General features: G+C 39.2%; 1 non-coding gene across 1 annotated transcript; it reads right to left on the reverse strand.

Moving 5' to 3' along the window:
* Window positions 1-4,991: 4,991 nt before the first annotated feature.
* Window positions 4,992-5,076, reverse strand: TRNAR-CCG. The gene has a single exon. It is a non-coding gene; the product is annotated as a tRNA-Arg (tRNA).
* Between the last annotated feature and the right edge of the window lie 2,472 nt (window positions 5,077-7,548).

Below are 7,548 nucleotides of genomic sequence, written 5' to 3' on the forward strand. Positions count from 1 at the left end.
ATTGATCTTGATCTTCCTCCGCTCTGACACTCAAAACTTTTCTTCTCTTTGGGGCGCCTGGGTGGCTCAGTCCGTTAAGCATCCAACTTCAGCTCAGGCATGATCTCACTGTTTGTGGGTTTGAGCCCTGCGTCAGGCTCTGCGTTGACAGCTCAGAGCCTGGAGTCTGCTTAGGATCCTGTGTCTCCCTCTCTCTCTTTGCCCCGTCCCTGCTTGTGCTCTCTCTCAAAAATAAATAACAAATAAATAGAAAGACACTTTTTTCTTCCCTTTGTCTACATGAACTTGCTCTTCCCATCTGTCTGGCCTCTTCCTCCACTATGCTTCTCTGTGACTACTGCTCTGCAGCTATATTGGCCATCTTTCTCAGGAATGTCCTAAACCCCTTCTTCTAAATGCAGTTTTTCAGATGTTCTTTCTTCTTCTGGCCAAACTCTATCCTTCAAGTCTTAGATTAAATATTACTTCCTCAGCGAAGGCTTCCCTGACACTCCACTTCAGCCTGGATTGACTAATCCCTCAATTATAAACTCACAATCTTTCTATACCTTTCTTCCTGAGCGTTTAACACAATTGTAATTAGGTAATTCTTTGTTTTATAATGCACCTCCTCCACTAAATTATAAGCTTCAGAGAACAAGGTATGCATTTATCTTGTTTAGCTGCCAGACCTATTGTAGACACTCAATAATATTGCTAAATGAAAGGGAAATGAGATAAAAGGCAAACAATCTGGACCACGTTCTGAGTGGTGAACCTGATGTGGACATCATATCTAGATGGGTAGATCTGTCTCAGTAGCCCAAGAATGACATAGGCTTCCTCCTCCTTGTATGAAATAGCAAAACTTTCCTAGCTTTGCCTGGTAGAATTTTCTCAATGGTTTTTGAGGTACGAGGCAGGTTCTTATTTTTCTGGCTCATCTTATTCCCATTATGATTGATGGAATCTGAACGTAATGCCCCAAATGGCATCAATACTTTCATTTCACATCTTTTCATCTTAGGATGTTAGGGCTGAACACAATATGGCAAAGAGGAGTGTTTGGGGCCAGATATTGTATAATGTGGTAGAAAATAGGGTGAATCTTTATGTGTGGAGTGGTTGCAGATGGAATGTCAATGCCCTAAGTAGTGGTATTCTATTTCAACCAAAGTAGATAGTGTCTATTTGTCAAAAGGAAAATGACACATTATCTTGGTGTCTATTTGTCAAGAGAAGAGCTATATAGCACCTTTAATTTGGATTGCCTTTCTGGGACCTAGTGCTAGTCAGTTCCTTGGCTCACTAGTAGGTATTCTACAGACATTCTTAGGTCTAGTAGCAGGTGCTGTCAGTGCCCTGCCTGTATCTCTTGGGCCTTAACACTTGAGTGTTTTCTGCAAGCCTTCCAGTACCCAACACCTGCACCTCTTTTCCTAACAGCTTCTCTCCTAACCTGACCCTGATATTCTGGGGAATTAACTAGTTCCCTACCGCTGTGTGTGGTAAGTATAATTTTGAAGTACGAGTTTTATATTGTTTCCTAGTCTCTCTGCATGAATAAGTCCCAGTTGACCATAGTGGTAGGTGGCTTAAAAATACATTATTTATTGATTGCCATCTCTACCTTTTCTCACTTCTCTTTCCCACATTATGTATAGCCTAACATTCTGACATAGAGAACAAAGTATGAAAGGGAAGAAGTAATGATGCCATTGGGAGCATCTGCTCCTCCCAGCATTCCATTTGCACCTTCCAAATAACCTACTTATACTTAAACCTTTGTCTAAGATTGTTTTCTGGAGGAACTCAAACTAAGACAGGTGGTACATTGGGCTGACTCAGCTAAAGAGGCAGAATCTATTGCTTGCTCAAAACTGTAACAGTTCTCAATTTCAACACACTTGAGGAAGATGATAAACTTGCAAGAGAAACAGTATGACAACCCAAGATAATCCCAGGTATGGCAAGAGACAGTATAAGAAACATATGAACAGCAGACACAAGAGAAAGTCATTCCATTGGGAGGCAACATGCATCTGACCATTCTGACAACGTATGTTTCATTGACCCAAGTGAAACAAAGACAATTGCTAGCTGTCTAAGTCATTTGAGACCATAAAAGTTGTTCTATTCAGGATAAGCCATATTCTGTTTCTCACTGGATATACTGGAACAACACTTTCTTCCATGTTAAAAAAAAAAAAAAATTGGAGGACGCCTGGGGGGCTCAGTCAGTTAAGTGTCTGCCTTTGGCTCAGGTCATGATCTTGTGATTTGTGGGTTCAAGCCCCATGTGGGGCTCTCTGCTGTCAGGGTAGAGCCTGCTCTGGATCCTCTGTCAACCCTCCCTCTCTGCCCCTTACCCACTCACTCTCTCTCTCTCCCTCTCTCTCTCAAAAATAAATAAACTTAAAAAAAAAGTTGGAAGTAAACTATAAACTTAGAGAAAAAGTGTAAGAATAGTAAAGGAATACCCCATACCCTTTACCTAAATTCACTTATTAACATTTGCTCCATTCACTTTAATATTTGTTCTTGTATCTATATAAATACACAGGATTTTTCATAAGGCCTATTTGACTTCTATTTCTCTTTAATGTTTTATTTGTTTGAGAGAGAGCGTGAATGGGGGAGGGGCAGAGACAGAGGATCCGAATTGGGCTCTGCACTGACAGGCTGACACCAGTGAGCCAAGGCAAGGCCTGAACTCACGAACTGGGCCCGAACTTACAAACCATGAGATAATGACCTGAGCTGAAGTCAGAGGCTCAACTGAATGAGCCACCAAGGCGCCCCTTGACTTCTGTTTTTACCACCAGCCAGCTCACAGATGATGATAGCTCATTTCATTTTTTCTGTGGGACAGGGGCTGGTGACATTTCTCTTCCTGAAAAGTTTCCAAATCAGAGGTGATGGTAATGTTTGAGTAAATATTTATATTTACTCAAAAGTAAATATACTCAAATTTACTCAAAAGGAAATACTGAAGTCCTTCCAGGGCATTTTTCCTTCTGATCCTTTTATTAACTGTCCTTTGGTTTTATATGGATCTATTGTCAATTTAAGAAGCTGCTTGTTTATCTGATTGGAGGTGGCATTCATACATTGGTGTCAGCTTCTGACTGACTACATTTTTAACAGAGCCAATTATAATTATTTCTTTGCACACTCGAACTCTTGCTTTGCTCTTTGGGATCACCAACAGTTTTATAGCTTTAGTACAAATACATTAATTAATGCCTTCAACAAATATTTATTAAGCATTTATGCATGCGAGGCACTGTTTTAGTCACTGACCATGTACACTGGTGAACAAAACTGGCAAAATCCCTGCTGTGCTACAGTTTATATTCTAGAGGGGTATATCAGTCAGCTATCATTGCAACAATGCTGCATAATAAATACTCCCAATGTTCTCAGTAGCTTACAATAGCAGATACTTATTTTTCACACTCACAGGTCTGCGTATCAGATAAAATTTGGCTGATCTTGACTGGGTTTGCCAATGTTTGGCTGGACTTGGCTGAATACCAGGTTTCAGGTCAAGTTCAGGTCTGCATCACAGTCTTCAAACTGCTTACCTGAGGCACATTATTCCCATGGTGGATGACAGAAATACAAGAAAGGTGAGTAGAAATATATAATGGCCTTTTAAGTCCTCACGCCCCCCTCCCTGCTTACATCCCATTAGCCAAAACATGCCACATGAGATGTCCTACTACATTGCACTGTAGTAGGAGGCTTTGCAGAGTCACATGCTGACAGCTTGGGCAGTAAAGAACTGAAAACAATGACCCAATGACCATGATGAAGGGTGGGAGACGGAAAGCAAATAAATATATATCAATATACAAAGCAAGTTAATGACATAGAACATGAAGAGAAGGAGTAATCTTTTAGATAGGATGGTCAGGGAATGCTTTTCTGAAAAGGTGGAATTTGAGCAGAGTCCTGAAGGAAGTGAAGGAGCAAGATTAGTGGATTTCTGGGGTAAGAACATTGTAGGAAGAGAGTATGAAAAGGCCCCAAGGTGGGAACTTGCTTGAAGGGATCAAGGAACTTCAAGGAAGTCTGTGTAACTGGAGTAGAATTAGCAAGAGGGAAAGCAGTATAAAATGAATCCAATTCTTTTGTCAACAGATATTTAAGTTGTTTCTAATTTTACACTGTAACAAAAGTGCTAGACTGATTGACTATCCTTACATAATGCATCTTTACCTATGTGATAAAATCTTTCTCTAGGGTTAATATCTAGAGATACAATTACTAAGTCATAGGGTATACATATATTCAAGTTTACTATTAAAAAATTGCCTTCCAAAGAATTTTTTAACCAATTTACACTCCTACTAGCAGTGCATAAAATTCCAATGTGCAGTTGATAATGTCAAACTTTTCAATACAAAAATAATCTCATTATGGTATTTAATTATACATTTTACTCTAATGTTATATTAATAATGCTATCATAATATGACTATTATAACATTTTATCATTGCCGTTTTATTTTATATTTCCCTAATTACTGGTGAAGTTGAACATTTTTTTTTATATTGTTGCCACTTGGATTTCCTTTTGGAAACTGCTTATGCAGATCCTTTGCCAATTTTTCTCTTGGGTTATTTGACCCTAACTCCTTTTTCTTTACACAGAATTTCTTTAAGTATTCTGGATATTGACCCTTTGTTGGATATATATACATACATATGTATATGTATATACATACATATATATGTACATATATATGTATGTATATATATGTGTATATATATGTATATATATGTACATATATATGTATGTATATACATAACATCTTCCTATAGGTGAGCTTATTTCATTCACTGCTTCTATTATATTTTGTAGTACAGAAGTTTTTTTTTTCTTTTTTTTTTAACGTTTATTTATTTTTGAGACAGAGAGAGACAGTGCATGAACGGGGGAGGGTCAGAGAGAGAGGGAGACACAGAATCTGAAACAGGCTCCAGGCTCTGAGCTGTCAGCCCACAGCCCGATGTGGGGCTCGAACTCACGGACCGCGAGATCACGACCTGAGCCGGAGTCAGTCGCTTTACCGACTGAGCCACCCAGGCGCCCCGTAGTACAGAAGTTTTAAATTAGTCAAATTTATGAAGATTTTTCATTGTGCCTTATAAAATCTCATTGTGGCTTAAAAACTTCGAGGAGCATCTGGGTGCTTCAGTCCATTAAGCATAGGACTCTTGATTTCGGCTCAGGTCATACTCCTAGGGTTGTGGGATCGAGCCCCCGGCTGGGCTCCATGCTGACCATGGAGCCTGCTTGAGATTCTCTCTCTTTCCCTCTACCCATCTCCCCCCACTTACATGTGCTCTCTCTCTCTCTCTCTCTCCCCTAAATAAATAAATAAATAAATAAATAAAATTAAAACTCCTAGAGGTGCTTGGGTGGCTCAGTCGGTTAACCCTCTGACTCTTGATTTAGGCTCAGGTCATGATCTCCAGGTTGGTGAATTTGACCCCTGTGTCAGGCTCTGTACTGATAGCACAGAGGCTACTTGGGATTCTCTCTCTCTCCCTCTCTCTCTGTCCCTCCCCCACCCCCAAATAAATAAACAAACTTTAAAAAAATTCACCTTTTTGTATTTTGCAAAATCTCAAACACAGAGAAGAGTTGAAAAACAGTAAAATGAATACCTTTATACCCCTCGCCTATATATACCAACTATTAATACATTTGACAACTTAACACATTGGCTTTATATTTCTATCTTTATATATACATTTTCCTTTTTGCTTAATCATCTGAGAGTATAGAAATCATGACACTTCACCTCAAAATATTTCAGCGTATCTCCTTAGAAACAAGTGTATTTCATATATATCCACAGCATCATTAATAACCCTGAGAAAAACCAAATGATTTCAATACAATCCCCAACATACTCTCTACACTCAAATTTCCCCATTTATCAAAAAATGTTTATACATATAAAAAAGAAATCCAGTAAATGGGAAGCCATCAAAATCCTTGAGGAGAAAGCAGGCAAAAACCTCTTTGACCTTGGCCTCAGCAACTTCTTACTCAGCACATCTCCAAAGGCAAGGGAAACAAAAGCAAAGATGAACTACTGGGACCTCATCAAAATAAAAAGCTTCTGCACAACGAAGGAAACAATCAGCAAATCTAAAAGGCAACCAACAGAATGGGAGAAGATATTTGTAAATGACATATCCGATAAAGGGTTAGTATCAAAAATCTATAAAGAACTTTTCAAACTCAACTCCCCAAAAAACAAATAATCCAGTGAAGAAATGGGCAAAAGACATGAATAGACACTTCTCCAAGGAAGACATCCAGATGGCCAACTGACACATGAAAAAATGCTCAACATCACTCGTCATCAGGGAAATACAAATCAAAACCACAATGAGATACCACCTCACACCTGTCAGAATGGCTAACATTAACAACTCAGGTGACAACAGATGTTGGCAAGGATGTGGAGAAAGAGGATCTCTTTTGCATTGTTGGTGGGAATGCAAGCTGGTGCAGCCACTCTGGAAAACAGTATGGAGGTTCCTCAAAAAACTAAAAATAGAACTACCCTACAACCCAGCAATTGCACTACTAGGCATTTATCCACGGGATACAGGTGTGCTGTTTCGAAGGGACACGTGAACGCCCATGTTTATAGCAGCACTATCAACAATATCCAAAGTATGGAAAGAGCCCAAATGTCCAATGTCCATCGATGGATGAATGGATAAAGAAAATGTGGTGTATACACACACACACACACACACACACACACACACACACACACACACAATGGAGTATTACTCGGCAATCAAAAAGAATGAAATCTTGCCATTTGCAACTATGTGGATGGAACTGGAGGGTATTATGCTAAGTGAAATTAGAGAAAGACAAAAATCATACGACTTCACTCATATGAGGACTTTAAGAGACAAAACAGATGAACATAAGGGAAGGGAAACAAAAATAATATAAAAACAGGGAGGGGGACAAAACAGAAGAGACTCAAATATGGAGAACAAACTGAGGGTTACTGGAGGGGTTGTGGGAGGGGGGATGGGCTAAATGGGTAAGGGGCATTAAGGAATCTACTCCTGAAATCACTGTTGCACTACATGCTAACTAATTTGGATGTAAATTTAAAAAAATAAAAATAAAATTTAAAAAAATGCTCAACATCACTCATCACCAGGGAAATACAAATCAAAACCACAATGAGATACCACCTCACACCTGTCAGAATGGCTAACATTAACAACTCAGGCAACAACAGATGTTGGTGAGGATGCGGAGAAAGAGGATCTCCTTTGCACTGCTGATGGGAATGCAAACTGATGCAGCCACTATGGAAAACAATATGCAGGTTCCTCAAAAAGTTAAAAATAGAATTACCCTACGACCCAGCAATTGCACTAGTAGGTATTTATCCAAGGGATACAGGTATGCTATTTTGAAGGGGCACATGCACTCCAATGTTTATAGTAGCACTACCAACAATAGCCAAAGTATGGAAAGAGCCCAAATGTCCATCGATGGATGAATGGATA

This window comes from Leopardus geoffroyi, chromosome B3 (genome assembly GCF_018350155.1).
Source record: "Leopardus geoffroyi isolate Oge1 chromosome B3, O.geoffroyi_Oge1_pat1.0, whole genome shotgun sequence".
Lineage (NCBI taxonomy): Eukaryota > Metazoa > Chordata > Mammalia > Carnivora > Felidae > Leopardus > Leopardus geoffroyi.